Source organism: Arachis hypogaea, chromosome 17 (genome assembly GCF_003086295.3).
Source record: "Arachis hypogaea cultivar Tifrunner chromosome 17, arahy.Tifrunner.gnm2.J5K5, whole genome shotgun sequence".
NCBI classification, from domain to species: domain Eukaryota; kingdom Viridiplantae; phylum Streptophyta; class Magnoliopsida; order Fabales; family Fabaceae; genus Arachis; species Arachis hypogaea.
This window is the reverse complement of record NC_092052.1, coordinates 106,228,512-106,246,839: the sequence shown is the minus strand read 5'-3', so window position 1 is coordinate 106,246,839 and position 18,328 is coordinate 106,228,512. Positions and strand designations below refer to the sequence as shown.

The following is an 18,328-nucleotide window of genomic DNA, read 5'->3' as shown; positions in this document are numbered from 1 at the left end:
CTCAAGAAGGAAATTTCAAGAAATAGTATGCTGTACCGAAATAATTCCGAATTCAGAGCAAGGAGCATAGAGTTTGTAAGGTAAGGATAAATGTTTCAAAAGATTCAAGCAACAACCAGATACAGAGTCAAGCAAGGACATGCACAAATGATAATACAAGATTAGCAAGAAAGAGATCAAAAACTAGAAATTCCAATACAATTAGTAGAGAAAGAGATAACACTAAGCACGAATAAAGATCATACGTCGAAATGGAACTAGTCTCTAGAATTTAGTTTCTAACGTCCCCAAAACCTCGTGATTCGCATTAACCTTATCACTTCTATTTCGTCTATGATAACCCATTAGTATTTCCATATACATAAATCATTAGTATTAAGTTGGCCAAACTTGATACCATGAGATATGCAATGGTAATCTAATAGCATTAATCATCAAACAGTCATGCATATAAAACACAAACTCTTGTCATCAGAACAAGCTATAAAGTATGACAGACACTCAGAGTATGCAATGAAGCATAGTCAGTCCACTCCCAAGGCTCTACAGGAAGGACTACTCTGATACCATATTGTAACGTCCCGTCCAGCAAAATACCTTGCTTAAGTCAGGGTATTTCCACTAGAAAGAACATTACGTAACCTTCTCTAGTATTAACTACTTAATTATCGAGCCTTTGTATCGAGTTCGCGTTTCAGTTTTAAGAAAATGCCAGAAAATTTTATTTTTTTATTCATTAAAGTCATAATTCAAAACATTCACAAATAATAATAATCACATAAATATTATTGATAATAATTCTTATACAAAAGAGACCAAATAAAACTCAAATACAATATACTAAACCTACCCCTCTATGTAAAATAAAATCTCAAAGGACAAGAGCGAGGGAACTCTATGAAAGCAATTAAAACCATAAAGAAAGCCTACTGATCGCTCACAGCTTCAAATTGCGTCTTCAAACCTGTCGCTGAAAGGGTGGAAAATTTGGGGGTGAGAACCAAACCACATGTTCTCAGTAGAGGTCGAGAATGCCGTAAAAGTAAAGAATAAAGCGCAAATAGTTAACTGCATTCATAGACATCTAAAAGGAAACTAACTTTCTTTAAAAGCATTAGTTAATTACTCAATATCCTAAATCCATATTTTTCTTGTAAAACTTTTAAAAGTTTCCTAGACTGTATGAATGACCAACCTGTCCCAGTCATAGGTTCATTAAGTCTATGCTGAACCAGTTTGATTTTTTATACCTTACTAGACCATAACATAAAAGAAGTTACCTACGCGGTATAAATGATCATCCTGCTCCAAGCATAGGTTCATTAAGTCTGTGCTGAACCAGTCAGATACTTTATACAGAACTAGACTTCCAACACAAACCAGTCATGGCCTCATGCCCAAGCAATTCAACCAACACCCAATTCACCACAATCTAGCCAATCAATTTCAAACACAAGTAATGAGGTTCAAACACAATCAAGAGCAATTATATCAAATATAGCAATTAACAGTTAACAGAATAATTCATTTAGGCAAACCAATTACAATATGCACACCCAAACAATGTCACATAGATGCATATGATGAATGTCTAGTCCTAGTACAGGCCATGAGCTCATGTGTCGGTTAGCACCTGCATTCCTGACATTTATCCGGTCACGAGTTCACGATTTCCCGGATACGATTTTCCGTTCAAATAAATGCGCATATAATTATTAGCAGCTCTATTGAGACAGCCTCTGCTTTCTACTCGCAGGAAATATATACTCTTGGGAACGGAGAATTACTCTTGGGTTGCCTCAGGGCAACAGATAAATAAACAAACATCTCTTGGGTTGCATTAAGCAACAAACAAATAAATAATATCTCTTGGGTTGCATTAAGCAACAAATATATATATAATATCTCTTGGGTTGCCGCAAGCAACAAACAAACATCTCTTGGGTTGCTTCAAGCAACAAACAAACAAATAATATCTCTTGGGTTGCCTCAAGCAACAGATAATCATACAATAAGTACTTTACTCTTTCCTTTTTCTTTCATAATTGCAAATTCGCAAGAGGGACTAGACCCACGCCCTTGCCAACAATCTCATAGATCAAATATTCTTTTCTTAAAAGAATCATTGAAGTTATTATTATTAAATAAGCCTTGAATATTTATTTTGATTAAATCCTTATATTTTTTATAAAAATTTGGACATAATCTCCTTTAAAAATAGTACTTATCCACCCTTACGGGTTCCTTCTTTCTCAACAATTCATCAGCCTCTTTCAGCATTTGCCACAGTAATATATTTTCAAAAACATTTGATAATAGAAAATCTATTTCTTAAATTCCATATCCAAAATAATTACCAACACAACTTGACAGCCTGATTTCCATTTTGTTTTTAAAATATCAAATGAATTTGGAATTGCATAAACTTTATATCCATGCGATCGTCTCGGATTAAGCTTTCTATTAAATCAAAAATCATAATTTTTCGCTGACTATAGCTTCGGGAATATAAGCAAAACCGTGACTGTTCTGCAGTGTTTTAAAACCAGAAGACAGCAGTACCATACAACATTTGAAATTTCATATAAAATCCAAATTAAATCCAATTACCTTCAAAATTAATGTGGTTAAACATAACTCATCCAAATTTCTTTCTCAATTAGTTCCAGGGTCATACCATTTTTAATGAAGGAGTTACGTAGCTTGGAAGTTAGGTAATTTTCTGCAGAATTCTGTTTTACAAATCATTGAACACAACCTCTTCCAAGTCCCATAACTCACTTATTAAAACATGAAAAATCCTGAAATTTAAATCACATATACTAAACATACTTAATTTTCACCTCCAATTGGTTACATATCAATATCTATCCAGGATCAAAAGTTATAAACTTCCAAAGTTACTAATTTAAGAAAACAGAATCTGGCTTTTTCTGCATAATGCATCATCCTTCAAAAATTCATATCTTTAAAACTACAAGTCCAATTGTTCTGAAATTTTACGGCATTAAAATAATAGGAATAAAGTTTTATTTAAAATTAGTTTCATTTCAAAATTCAAACTGCAGAATTTCTAATAGAGGAATCAAGTTGCTGCTGCGTTAAACGTTCTGCAGAAAAACCAGTTTTGACATCCATGATTCAAAAATTCACCATAAATCATAAACTTAGTGAAAAAGTCTCAAATTCAGCAGTCCAGTTCTCTATATCCCCAAGCTCAATCCGGACTTGGTTCCACGCAATTCCGATAATCACAGAAATAGTTATAGTTTTTCAAAGTTTCCGGCTTCCTTTAAAAATAATGCAGAAATCAAGTTTTACATTTTAACTTTGAAAAATCATAACTAGTTCTATAATTAATTCAAACTTCTCAAAATTGAGTCCCAACAACAAATTTTATTATACTTTACTCAGCCTTTACTCTTATATCATTTCGATTATCGTTGAATAACTGATTCACTTCCAAAGTCACCTTTTAATTTCAAAAATCAGTTTTTCAGCAATCTATTTTGTATTCAAAATCCAACCCTTCAAAACCCCTCAAAACCAGTTCCAAATCAACCACCAACCAAGTTCATTAACATTACAATATACCAAATAACAACTCAACGGCAACAAATCCAACATAACCCATTAAAATTCAGAAATTCTCAACAATTAGTCATCAAGCAATTCCCAATCCACATAATCAATCAATATCACAAATCAACAATTCCAAATCACAATCTCAACCATTCCAATCACAATTTCAGCCACAATTCAATAATTACATAATCAATCAATTACTCACAGCTATTAAATCTATTTGCAGTCAGTGGCGGAGCTTAGTTCAGACAAGGGGGGGCCATGGCCCCCCAAACTTTTTATAAAAAACTTAGTAGTACTTTTTCAAAAGATAAAAAATAGTTCAAAAATATTTTACTATGACTTAAAGTATCTAATAAGTTCAATAAACAACACTCCCTCTATCTTTAAGTTCAAATATAAAAATTAGATATTTTTTATTTATTTAATTTAATATTATTTTATATTTTACTATTTATTTAATTTAATTTTTTATATGATAAAAAATAATAGAATATTCAATAAGTATTAATATTATTGTATTTGTATAAATTGATAAAAAAAATTCAATAAATATTATAAATTTTAATATTTGTTCTTCTAACTTTTTCTTTACATATTTTACAGGATATATATTCAAATTTTTATATAAAATAATAATGAAAAATAAAAGAATTGATACATTTTTTAAGAGGAAAGCTAATATTTAAGAAGGAAAACATATAACTTTTACAATATCAACACCTGTATATAGTTCTTCTACTTTAATGAATCACGAAGAAAGTGAGATATAACCTTCAAAAGTTCAAAAAGTTTCATCTGATGACTTTAACCTTAACTTTTTGGAACGAGATCTTGAAAAATAGCTTTAAATTTGACAATATCACCCAAACCAGAAAATGAGATTAGACGAGCTTATCTTAAATGGGTCCATATCAAAAACATTTTAACAATTATTTTCTATCTGCCCCCCCAAAATTTTATTTCAAGTTCCGCCACTGTTTGCAGTTATTCAATAAACCTTGTAGGCATTCTTAAATTGAAATCGTTTTAAACCCCCTACCTCAATGTCGAATTTCATAGAAACCGAAACCGAAGACGGAATTGTGGCGTGATGACTGGTTGGGCTGCACCCAAAATGCAGCAGCTCCTTCATCCCTTATCCGCCAATGTTAGCAACACTCACAACAGCTTTGACAGGGCAGCAGCAACGCGAGTTGGCCACGACAGTGAGCAAAACAATGAATTCATATTGGGTAGAGTAATAATTCTGGAAATTCAGGGGTGGAATAGGGGCTAGATTAAATTGGAACAAGAGTAAGGCTAATAAAATGGCAGCGGAATAAACAAGAACGTCAAGTGGAGGTTGAGAACAAGAATGTCTTACAAGAATTAGAAAGGAATAACAGAACAAGGAAGCACCGGCAGCAGCACGGACGATTATAGCAGCAACGGGGAAGACGGCCTTCTCCTCCACCTTGGTTCATGATTCCGGCGGCGGCAGTGGCAAGGAAAGCCTTCCCACCATGCGTTCTGCTTCGCCTCGTCATTCGCGTTTCTCTCTGGGCGACGCCGACTCCACGTCTCCTTTCCTCAACTCAGACTTGATGGCGGCACAGCAGCGACGATTCGACGACAACGAGGTTGGCTTCAACAGCGACTATGGAACGGCGACAAGGACGGAGCTTCCTCTCAGTCACTGCTCGCGTCTCCCTCTGGTCCGTGTACTCGACGGCAGCGCGCAGTGATGGCTCACGACGGCGGCAGTCTCCTCCCTCCCCGATGACGATCCACTTCTCCCTCTTTTTCTCTGTTCCGTCACCCTCTCCCTCTGCTCTCCGTTTCCTTCTTTCTTCCCTTCTGTTTTCCCCCCTTAAGCTCCTCGTGCCCTTTCTTTCCCTTTCTGATTGTAGATTTAGGAATTTAGGTTATAAATTAGGAATTTGTGATATTAGGATTAAAATTAGGATTTTATAAAAGAATATAGATAGATATGAATAGATATTTTGATAAAATTGAAGAGTAGAGTAATTTTAAAATTAAATATACTCTATTAAAAATATATAAGAACATTATTTATCAACATATTGCTAAGTGAAATTAATTATTTCTAATTTAAATTATAAAATAAACATATTAATTATATTTTTATAAAATACAGTTTAAACTCAATACTAATTAGTTAAATTAAATGATATAACTTTTTATTATTTTTCTATCACCGAAACTTTAATTTCAATTTACAAAATATCTAATTATAATAAAATTACTTAAACTTAAAGTATTTATAAAAATCCATTTAATCATTCCTAATAAATTAATCTCTAAAAGTTTAAACTAATAAAATAAACCATAATTCATTCATATTAGAAATTACCTAAATTAAATTATATAATACTTTCATTACTAAATTTTATTTCCAAAGCATTTGAAATAACCAATTATAAAAATTACAAAAGAATATTAATCAACTTAAACTCCAAATATTAATAAAACTAATTTAATTACTATTAATTAATTAATTTATAAAATAAGATATCAAATTAATAAAATAAATCGTAACTTTTTTTTTCAGGATAATAGTTACTTAAATTAAATTATACAATTCTTTTTTTATTTTTCAATTACTAAAATTATACAAAATATTCCATTATAGTTAGATTACTTAAAAATATTAATTGATTCGAAATAAAACTATCTCCGAATCTATTTAATTATTTCTAACAAAATAATTTCTAAAATTATAAAGTTTAAACTTAATAAGATAAAATCATAATTTATTTATAATTAGATTTTCAAAAATGCGGGATGTTACATTCCTCTATGACAATTCCTGCTGAATTGCATAGGTTACATATGAGATGAGGGAAAGCTAACCTTGCCAAAGTGGAGGGTTTGTCAGCCACCTTGTATAGTTCTAGAGGTATGATCTCATTAACTTCCACTTCCTCTCCCTTCATGATACTATGGATCATGATAGCCCGATCCACAGTTACTTCGGATCGGTTGCTAGTAGGAATGATAGAGCGTTGGATGAACTCCAACCATCCCCTAGCCACGGGTTTGAGGTCAGGCCTTCTCAATTGAACCGGCTTGCCTTTGGAGTCTCTCTTCCATTGAGCTCCATCCACACAGATATCCATGAGGGCTTTGTCCAACCTTTGATCAAAGTTGACCCTTCTAGTGAAAGGGTGAGGATCTCCTTGCATCATTGGCAAGTTGAATGCCAACCTCACAGTTTTCGGACTGAAATCCAAGTATTTTTCCCGAACCGTTGTGAGCCAATTCTTTGGGTTCGGGTTCACACTTTGATCATGGTTCTTAGTGATCCATGCATTAGCATAGAACTCTTGAACCATTAAGATTCCGACTTGTTGGATAGGATTGGTGAGAGCTTCCCAACCTCTTCTCCGAACCTCACGTCGGATCTCCGGATATTCACTCTTTTTGAGCATGAAGGGGACCTCGGAGATCACCCTTTTCTTGGCCACAACTTCATAGAAGTAGTCTTGATGGACCTTTGAGATGAATCTCTCCATCTCCCATGACTCAGAGGTGGAAGCAATTGCCTTCCCTTTCCTCTTTCTAGAGGTTTCTCCAGCCTTAGGTGCCATTAATGGTTATGGAAAAATAAAAAGCAGAGCTTTTCCCCTCACCAAACTTAAAAGGTTTGCTCGTCTTCGAGCAAAAGAAGAAAGAAAGGAGGAGAAGAAGAAGAAATGGAGGAGATAGAGGGATGTATTGAATTCGGCCAAAGGGGAGGGGTTTAAGTGTTTGTGATGTGTGAAATTGAAGGTGGTAAGGATGGGTATTTATAGGGTAAGAGAGAGAGAGAGGGAATTCGTATAAGAAGGGGTTGTGTTTGGAGGGGAAATGTTTTGAATTTGAATTGTGAGGTAGGTGGGGTTTTATGATGGGTTTTTGGGGAATAGTGGATGGATGTGAGTGGTGAAGAGATTATGGGGAAGAGAGTAGGACTTAATAGGTGAATGGTATTTGGGGAAGAGTGTTATGGAAAGGTGTGAAGAGGAGAGAGAGTGAGTTGGGGTAGGTGGGGATCCTGTGGGGTCCACAGATCCTGAGGTGTCAAGGAATTCTACTCCCTGCACCGTTTTGGCGTTTAAACGCCCTCTGTGTGCCATTTCTGGCGTTTAACGCCAACTCTGCTACCTTTCCTGGCATTGAACGCCAGGCTGATGACCCTTTCTGGAGTTTAACGCTAGCCAGACACCCTTTTCTGGCGTTAAACACCAGTCTGTCTGCCAATTTTGGCGTTTAATGCCCAGAATGCTGCCAGACTGGGCGTTAAACGCCCATTCTGCTATCCTTACTGGCGTTTAAACGCCAGTAAGCCTGTCCTCCAAAGTGTGCTGTTTTTTATGCTATTTTTTATTTTGCTTTAATTCTGCAGCTGTTTTTATGATTCCACATGATCATCTACCTAAAGAAAACATAACATGACAATGGAAAATAAATGTCTATAAAAATAAATATAATTAAATAACATTGGGTTGCCTCCCAATAAGCGCTTCTTTAATGTCAATAGCTTGACAGTGAGCTCTTAGAGAGCTTCATAGAGACTCAGATCTTAATGGTGGCCTCCCAACATCAAACTTAGAAGTTGAGTGTGGGGGCTTTGTTTGACAATGTATTGAGAGAAGCTTTTCATGCTTCCTCTCCATGGTTACAGAAGAAGATTTTTGAGCCTTAAACACAAGGTAGTCCTCATTCAATTGAAGGACTAACTCTCCTCTGTCCATATCAATCACAGCTCTTGCTGTGGCTAGGAAGGTCTTCCAAAGATAATAGATTCATCCTCATCCTTTCCAGTGTCTAGGATTATGAAGTCAGCAGGGATGTACAGGTCTTCAACCTTCACTAAGACATTCTCTACAAGTCCATGATAAACCACTATTTTATGGTTTATCTTGTACTCAATTGAGTAGTTTTTATTAACTCTTTACCCACTTATTCATACTATTTGCATGGTTTTATATTTCCTTCCTAATTATGTGTTTTGATTGAAAACATGCTTCTTTGATCTTATATTTGCTTATTATTAATCCTCTCTTATTACCATTAGATGTCTTGATATGTGTGTTAAGTGTTTTCAGATATTATAAGGCAGGAATGGCTTGGAGGATGGAAAGGAAGCATGCAAAAGTGGAAGGAATACAAGAAGTTGGAGAAATTGCTAAGCTGTCCAACCTGACCTCTTTGCACTCAAACGGCTATAACTTTAGCTTCAGAGATCCAAATGATGCGGTTCTAGTTGCGTTGGAAAGCTAACGTCTGGGGCTTCGATTTGATATATAATATGCTATAGTTTCCCTGACGCTAGGTGACGCGACCGCGTGATCCATGCGGCCGCATCGCAGTGACGGAAATCAACCTGTTTGAATTCTTCTCCAGCGATTTCTGGGCTGTTTCTGACCCAGTTTGCGGCCCAAAAAATACAGATTAGAGGCTATAAAGTGGGGGAATATATCCATTCATAAGGAGGCTCTCATATTCACAATTTTAGGAGTAGATGTAGTTTTTAGAGAGAGAGGTTCTCTCCTCTCTCTTAGGATTAGGATTTAGGACTTCTCTTAGTTTTAGGAGTGACTCTCAATCCCAGGTTCTTTATTTTTGTTTATTTTTCCAATTTAATTTATGAACTTTTCCATGTTATGATTTGAATATTTTATTTAATATAATTTGAGGTATTTCAGACTTATGATTGCTCTCTTTAATTTATTAATGCTCTGTGTTTATCCAAGTTATTTTCATTCAAGTAGACTTTCTTCCCTTTTGGCTTTGGTTAAATAATTGGAGACTCTTGAGTTATCAAACTCATTGTTGATTGAAAATTGGAATTCTTCAAGAATTAATTCGAGTTCCACTAACTCTAACTTTTCCTAAGGAAAGACTAGGACTTGAGAAATCAGAATTAATTCATCCACTTAACTTACCTTCATAGTTAGAGGTTAACAAAGTGGGAGAAAAATCCAATTCTCATCACAATTGATAAGGATAACCAGGATAGGACTTTCGGTTCTCATACCTTGCCAAGAGTTTATTTTACAGTTATTTATTTATTCTTATTGCTTGAAAATATACCTGTGCGCATTGCCCAAACTCCAGAACTCCAATTTACAAACTCATAACCAATAATAAGAACATACCTCCCTGCAATTCCTTGAGAAGACGACCCGAGGTTTGAATACTCGGTTATCAATTTCAAAGGGGTTTGTTACTTGTGACAACCAAAACGTTTGTACGAAAGGATTTCTATCGGTTTAGAGACTATATCTACAACGCGACTGTTTTTATGAAATTCTTTACTGGCAAAAATCCTAACGTCAAAATGGCGCCGTTGCCGGAGAATTGCGAACGTGTGCCTTATTATTGGTTATTGTAAATATTTGCTTTTTGCTTGTTTATTTGTTTTTATTTTTGCTTTTATTTTTGCTTTTTCATTAAGAGGTTATTGGTTTTTATTTTATTATTAAAAATTTTTTCAAAAATTTATTCTTAGTGTCCATCTTGATCTTCAAGTTGTTCTTCACGTTCATCTTGACCTTCAAGCTGTTCTTAGTTGTTTTCTTCGTTTTGATCTAAAAATTTGAAATTTGGTGTCATTTTATTATTTTTCTCTTTCCTCATTAAATTCAAAAATATTTTTAATTAATTTTTTTCGAAAAATTTTTTTTCAGATTTTTATTTTTAAAATTTTTATCTTATCTTATCTTATTTCAAAAATCAAATTTCAAATTTCAAAATTTAAATAACCTTTTAATTTAAAATTGTTTTTATTTTCATTTTTAAATTTTATTTGATACTATGAACTCTCACCCCTTTGGCTATGAGTCTGGTTACAATTATGTTGCAGGAAGAAGAAATTACAATGAGAATAGGCATCAAGGTTGGAACAATCAAAGATGGGAGGAGTCACAAGGATTTGATTAACCCTTATGGCAACAACCACCTCCAATGGACTATCAACAACCACCACCATATGCCTATGAACCCTTTCCTCAACACAACTTTGAACCACCACACTCACAAGCCAACTACCGCCATTCACCTCCATATGACCCTAACCCACATCCACCATACCAACCACCCTATGAACCGAATGAGCCATACATAGATCCACCCCAACCTCCATTGGATAACAATACACTCATCTCTAACATCATTGGTCTCACCTCTACACTCCAAAATCTTATATCCCGCATGAACCAACCCTCTACCTCCAAAATCCAACCCTCAAGCTCTGGTGCACTTCCTTTTCAACCACATAATGATCTTTTCATCCCATCACCACCCTCCATGGAAGAGCACCCACATCTATCAATCCAAGAGCAAGATGATCCCAATTATGCTATTGATATGGAGCAGGAAAAAAGGAATCATATTCGCGAATCCATACTTCATAAGGAGCTAGAGGAGGCCTTACGGGTAAAGGTAGGAGAGACCCTTGAAGATAAAGGAGTAATTGAAAGGAGTTGTCATAGAAAGGAAATCATCGAGGATGAGTACGATTTTATCCTTAAACAACTGGACAGAGCAGCAATTATTAAAAAGGAAGAAGTGGTTGCAGACTTAACAGATGTTGTACCTCCATTAGAAAGTCCAGTCACAGAGCCTCCTTCCATGGTGTTTAATGTTGATGTTGAAGAGAGCGTACAACCTCCAAGGCAGATCATGGTTGAAGACTTTGTAGAGGTTGATCAAGAGATGGAGATTAAAGAAGAAGAAGCACAACCTCCCATGCCCTTGGTGAGCAATGAAGAAGAGATTGAATTGGAAGAAAGCTACCAAGAGGAAGAGGTTGAAATTGAAGAAGCTTGCAAAGAGGTGGAAGTTGTCAGAGAAGAGCACAAGGAAGTGGATCTTGAAATCACCTTGCCAAAGTTATTGGAGTCTCCTCCCCCTAAGTTCCCATCATCCTTCACAACATTCAAGTGGGTAAAATTCATATCCCTTAGCTTTCTAATTCCACTTGAATATGGGCTACTGGAGACGGATGGTCAACTTAGAACTCTTTGTGGCATTAAGAGTAAGAGGAAGATGGTCAGTGGTAAGAACTGTCCTGCAAGGTTCAACATGGTTGCATACTTAAAGTTTAAACGCAAAGGTTGGTGTAGAGCTCAACTGAATGGGTCTAGGAAGTTGGTTGGCCACTTTAGTGAGAATTCAGACTGCTTGCCACCCGGATGGAATCATGATGATCAACAAGAAGACGGGTGCAATAGCAAGGTTTGGGATCCTGGAATCCGTTCTGACATCCAACATCCCGGGAGCCTAAGAACCTGTTTGAAGCTGCTCAAAGGCTTTACGTGCCTAGTTTGGGACCTCGGAGGCCATTGGAATCACAAACATTGGTGGAGATTCCTGGATGAGTTCAAGCATAAGCCACCATAACAGGGAGCTCACCAAATGTCCAACTTAAGGACTCTAACTAAAAGTGCTAGGTGGGAGACAACCCACCATGGTATGATCGTTCCTTTTTCATTTTTATTTAGTTTTATTTGTTTTCGAGTTCTATTTTATTGAACTTGGAGTTTTGCATCACAATCATATTAACACTGCATTCTGCATTTTTTTTTTCAGATAAAAAAAAAGGATTTTTGCATGCGACGCGTCCGCGTCGTATGTGCATTTGGAAGAAAATAAGGTTGAACAGAGAGTCACGCGAAAGCGTGGCTGGAGGCGCGCTAATGGCACAAATTGATCCACGCGACCGCGTCGCTGACGCGTCCGCGTCATATGAGAAACATGCCTCTCACGCGACCACGTCACCCACGCGACCGCGTGACCTGAAAATCGACGTCAACCGGGTGCATGGCCGAAAGTTGAGCTGGAGTTGGGCTGGACTCGTGCTGGAAGCCCAAGCCTTACCACGCGAACGCGTGCCCTACGCGCCCGTGTCATATCCTCATAATGGCCACTCACACGATCGCATGCCCCACGCGATCGCGTCACCTTGGATTTTGGTAATACTGAGTTTTGAACAGAGAGTTGTGCGACCGCGAGGCTGCACTCGCGCCACTAGCACAAATCGAGTCACGCGATCGCGTGCCCCACGCGTCTGCGTCACCCAACCTTATCGCGCACCACGCGACCGCGTCACCCACGCGACCGCGTCGCCAGCGTCGCACAACCTATCCAGATTAGTGCCAATTTTCTTATCTTTTCTTTTTTAATCCTAATTTCTTCCTTCTCTCTCCTTTCTCACTTTCTTTTTCTTCTTCTCATCCTTTTTCCCTCTTATTTTATTTTATTTTATTTATTTGCATACTTTCATTCATTGCATATTTTTATTTTTCTAAATTTATTATTTTACCATTGGTGTTCAAATGTTCTTATTCAACTGTTATTTCTTTTCTGGTATTATCTTGGTGCTTATGACTTGTTTTATTCTGGTTAGGTAATATTATTTAAATCAATGCCAATCTTTTATACCTGTATTACTTTTGTATTGATTTTTAATTTATATTATCTTTCCTTCCCCACTCTCTTCCCCATTGTTGCATATTCTGCACCACTGGTATGCCATGGCTTCTATTGTTTTCTCACTTACATGTTGTAGCTACCATGTAAATGAGACCCTTTTCATTTGGCATTAACCCAACCATACTTCATTTATTTTCTTATCTCTATTATTGGGTTACCTTTCTTCCTTTTTTCTTTCAGGATGGCCACCAGGAAGAGAACTGGAAGACGTTTACATGGGAAGACAGACAAGTCCATATGCACAATCCTTAGAGAAAAGCAACAGTTGAAACAACCCGTCCACCTGCACACCTCAGCATGCACCGAGGACGGTGCAATCTTTAAGTGTGAGGAGGTCGATACCGATCTCCGTGGGTTAGTACATCCCTGTTTCAACACCAATGTTTTAATTTTCTTCGTTAAATTAGTTGTTGCATTTGCATATTTATTTGATTTTATGCATTTAGTTACTGCTTGGTTAAAATAATAAGTTTCTTTTTAAGACCATATCTTTGAAAAATTTCACTAATTTAAATTGAAAAAAAAATTATATTAAAACTTGTTTGAAATTGTATTTGGAACATGGTTTTTGAGTTAAAGAACACACAACCTGTGAGATTTGAGCTTATTTATATGGTTACATTATTTAACCATAAATATATTATTCCTGTGTATTTTCTTCTTTATAATTGTAATCTATATTTTGTTCCAATCTATATGTCCATTATTTAGTATATTTACATGCTTGCATATGATTAAGGCCATTGTTTGATTTTAGCTCACTTATCCCAAATAAGCCTACCCTTTAAATCACCCTTGTCAGCCACTTTGAGCCTTTTAATCCCCATTTATTCTATACTTTACCACATCACTAGCCTTAAGCAGAAAAACAAATTAAAAACCCCAATTGAATCTTTGGTTAGCTTAAGATAGAGATTGTGCATCAACTAAGTGTGGGGAAATTGTGGGAACATGGGTTAATAAGGGAATGTATCATCTTTCTAATTTATTTGAATATTGGGAATTTGGGAACCTACTCATGAAAAACCAAAATAGAAAAATAATAGAAAATCCATGTGCATTGATAAGTTATGTTTATTTCTCTACAAAAAAAAGAGAGAGAAAAAGAAAAAAATATATATAATATAAGTAAATAAATAAGGGGACAAAATTACCCCAATATTAAGTTTAATAAAAGATCAATGCACATGTGAAAAAAAAATTAAAGAAAATTTGGTACATGAGTATGGGAATTATAAAAAAGTGGGAATTATGGGTAGCTAGGCATGAATTTAAAAGTATATAGAGTATATGTATATTAGGTGAGAACTTAGGTTAATTAAAGATTCAATTTATAAAGCTCACTTAGCCATATATATACCTTTACCCTTACCTTAGCCCCATTACAACCTTGAAAAAGACCTCATGATGTTTGCATTGGTATATTAAATATTGTTGATTGGTTAGATGAAGAACAAGGTTTAGAAAGCATGACTAGAGAAGAGTAGAGTGAATAACCCTATACATTTGAGAGATTAGAGTGATACACACTACCAGTGAGGGTTCAATGCTTGATTTTATGTTCCCTGCTTTCATGAGCTGTCTTCTTACAAGTTCACTTGCTTTTTATTGTCTGATTTGAATTAGTGGAAATTGGTTTGTATTTGTCTTGGAGAACTTATTCACTCTTAACCAAGTAAGTAAAAGCATTTAGCATGTAGTTGCATTCATAGGTTGCATTTCATACCATTCCTCTTCATCTTTATAGCTTCTCTTGAGCTTAGCATGAGGACATGCTAATGTTTAAGTGTGGGGAGGTTGATAAACCACTATTTTATGATTTATCTTGTACTCAATTGAGTGATTTTTATTAACTCTTTACCCACTTATTCATATTATTTGCATGGTTTTATATTTCCTTCCTAATTATGTGTTTTGATTGAAAACATGCTTCTTTGATCTTATATTTGCTTATTATTAATCCTCTCTTATTACCATTAGATGTCTTGATATGTGTGTTAAGTGTTTTCAGATATTATAAGGCAGGAATGGCTTGGAGGATGGAAAGGAAGCATGCAAAAGTGGAAGGAATACAAGAAGTTGGAGAAATTGCTAAGCTGTCCAGCCTGACCTCTTCGTACTCAAACGACTATAACTTTAGCTACAAAGGTCCAAATGATGCGGTTCTAGTTGCATTGGAAAGCTAACATCCAGGGCTTCGATTTGATATATAATATGCTATAGTTTCCCTGACGCTAGGCGATGCGACCGCGTGATCCATGCGGCCGCGTCGCAGTGACGGAAATCAGTGTGTTTGAATTCTTTTCCAACGATTTCTGGGCTGTTTCTGACCCAGTTTGCGGCCCAGAAAATACAGATTAGAGGCTATAAAGTGGGGGAATACATCCATTCATAAGGAGGCTCTCATATTCACAATTTTAGGAGTATATGTAGTTTTTAGAGAGAGAGGTTCTCTCCTCTCTCTTAGGATTAGGATTTAGGACTTCTCTTAGTTTTAGGAGTGACTCTCAATCCCAGGTTCTTTATTTTTATTTATTTTTCCAATTTAATTTATGAACTTTTCCATGTTATGATTTGAATATTTTATTTAATATAATTCGAGATATTTCAGACTTATGATTGCTCTCTTTAATTTATTAATGCTCTGTGTTTATCCAAGTTATTTTCATTCAAGTAGACTTTCTTCCCTTTTGGCTTTGGTTAAATAATTGGAGACTCTTGAGTTATCAAACTCATTGTTGATTGAAAATTAGAATTCTTCAAGAATTAATTCGAGTTCCACTAACTCTAACTTTTCCTAAGGAAAGACTAGGACTTGAGAAATCAGAATTAATTCATCCACTTAACTTACCTTCATAGTTAGAGGTTAACAAAGTGGGAGAAAAATCCAATTCTCATCACAATTGATAAGGATAACCAGGATAGGACTTCCGGTTCTCATACCTTGTCAAGAGTTTATTTTACAGTTATTTATTTATTTTTATTGCTTGAAAATATACCTGTGCGCATTGCCCAAACTCCAGAACCCCAATTTACAAACTCATAACCAATAATAAGAACATACCTCCCTGCAATTCCTTGAGAAGACGACCCGAGGTTTGAATACTCGGTTATCAATTTCAAAGGGGTTTGTTACTTGTTACAACCAAAATATTTGTACGAAGGGATTTTTGTCGATTTAGAGACTATATCTACAACGTGACTGTTTTTATGAAATTCTTTACTGGCAAAAATCCTAACGTCAGTCCATAAGCCTGTTTCATTGATTTATCTGCCATCTCTAGTGAGATTCTTGTAGCTTGTACCTCAAAGATCCTTAGTTTCTCCATTACAGAGAGTTGCATGAGGTTTATACCTGACCCCAGGTCACATAGAGCCTTCTCAAAGGTCATGGTACCTATGGTATAAGGTATTAAGAACCTTCCGGGATTCGGTTTCTTCTGAGGTAATTTCTGCTGAGCCAAGGCATTCAGTTCATTGATGAGCAATGGAGGTTCATCCTCCCAAGTCTCATTAACAAATAACTTGGAATTTAGCTTCATGATTGCTCCTAGATACTGAGTAACTTGCTCTTCAACAATATCTTCATCCTCTTCAGAGGAAGAATACTCATCAGAGCTCATGAGTGACAATAGTAAGTTCAGTGGAGTCTCTATGGTCTCTGTATGAGCCTCAGATTCCTTTGGTTCCTCATTAGGGAACTCCTTAGTGGTCAGTGGACGTCCATTGAGGTCTTCCTCACTGGAAATCACTGCCTCTTCCTCCCCTATAGGTTCGGCCACTTTGGGTATATTGATGGCCTTGCACTTTCTCTTTGGATTCTCTTCTGTATTGCTTGGGAAAGTACTAGGAGGGATTTCAGTAACTCTTTTACTCAGCTGATCCACTTGTGCCTCCAAATTTCTGATGGAGGACCTTGTTTCAGTCATGAAACTGAGAGTGGTCTTAGATAGATCAGAGACTATGGTTGCTAAGTCAGAGAGGCTCTGCTTAGAATTCTCTGTTTGTTGCTGAGAAGATAATGGAAAAGGCTTGCTATTTCCAAACTTATTTCTCCTACCATTATTATTATTGAAGCCTTGATTAGGCTTCTGCTAATCCTTCCATGAGAAATTAGGATGATTCCTCCATGAGGGATTATAAGTATTTCCATAGGATTCTCCCATGTAATTCACTTCATCCATTCCAGGATTCTCAGGGTCATAAGCTTCTCCTTTAGAGGAGGCTTCTTTAGTACTGCCGGATACAGCTTGCATTCCAGTCAGATTCTGAGAAATCATATTGACTTGCTGAGTCAATATTTTATTCTGAGCTAATATGGCATTCAGAGTATCAATCTCAAGAACTCCTTTCTTCTGAGTCATCCCATTATTCATAGGATTTCTTTCAGAAGTATACATGAACTGGTTATTTGCAACTATTTCAATGAGTTCCTAGGCTTCTGCAGGTGTTTTCTTCAGATGAAGAGATCCACCAGCAGAGTGGTCTAATGACATCTTAGACAATTCAGATAGACCATCATAGAATATACATAAGATGCTCCATTCTGAAAGCATGTCAGAAGGACACCTTTTGATCAATTGCTTGTATCTTTCCCAAGCTTCATAAAGGGATTCACCTTCCTTCTGTTTAAAGGTTTGGACTTCCACTCTAAGCTTGTTCATCTTTTGAGGTGGAAAGAATTTGGCCAAGAAAGCATTGACCAACTTTTTCCAAGAGTTCAGGCTTTCTTTAGGTTGTGAGTCCAACCATATCCTAGCTCTGTCTCTTACAGCAAAGGGGAAAAGCATAAGTCTGTAGACCTCGGGATAAACCCCATTGGTCTTAACAGTGTCACAGATTTGCAAGAATTTAGCTAAGAATTGATGAGGATCTTCCAATGGAAGTCTATAAAACTTGCAATTCTACTGCATTAGAGAAACTAATTGAGGCTTAAGCTCAAAGTTGTTTGCTCCAATTGCAGGAATTGAGATGCTTCTTCCATAGAAATCGGAAGTTGGTGTAGTAAAGTCACCAAGCATCTTCCTTGCATCTCCACCATTGTTGTTGGGTTCGGCTGCCATGTCTACTTCTTTTTCAAAAATTTCTGTAAGGTCCTCTTCGGAGTGTTGTGCTTTAGCTTCCCTTAGCTTCCTTTTCAGAGTCCTTTCAGGTTCAGGATCAGCTTCAACAAGAATATCTTTAACCCTGTTTCTGCTCATATGAAAAAGAAGAGAACAGAAAAGAAGAGGAATCCTCTATGTCACAGTATAGAGATTCC

General features: G+C 36.2%; 1 long non-coding RNA gene and 1 other non-coding gene across 3 annotated transcripts; one reads left to right on the top strand and one right to left on the bottom strand.

Moving 5' to 3' along the window:
* Positions 1 to 757: 757 nt before the first annotated feature.
* LOC112767062 (uncharacterized) lies at positions 758 to 5,469 on the bottom strand. Of its 2 annotated transcripts, none has more exons than XR_003184698.3 (3): positions 4,952 to 5,469; positions 4,628 to 4,834; positions 758 to 970 (listed from the first exon to the last, which is right to left on the bottom strand). It is a non-coding gene; the product is annotated as an uncharacterized lncRNA (long non-coding RNA). The 2 variants fall into 2 exon arrangements; XR_003184697.3 differs by having other exon boundaries at positions 758 to 964.
* A 12,149-nt stretch (positions 5,470 to 17,618) lies between these two features.
* LOC112768724 (small nucleolar RNA R71) lies at positions 17,619 to 17,726 on the top strand. Its single transcript, XR_003186121.1, has one exon. It is a non-coding gene; the product is annotated as a small nucleolar RNA R71 (small nucleolar RNA).
* The last annotated feature ends 602 nt before the right edge of the window (positions 17,727 to 18,328 follow it).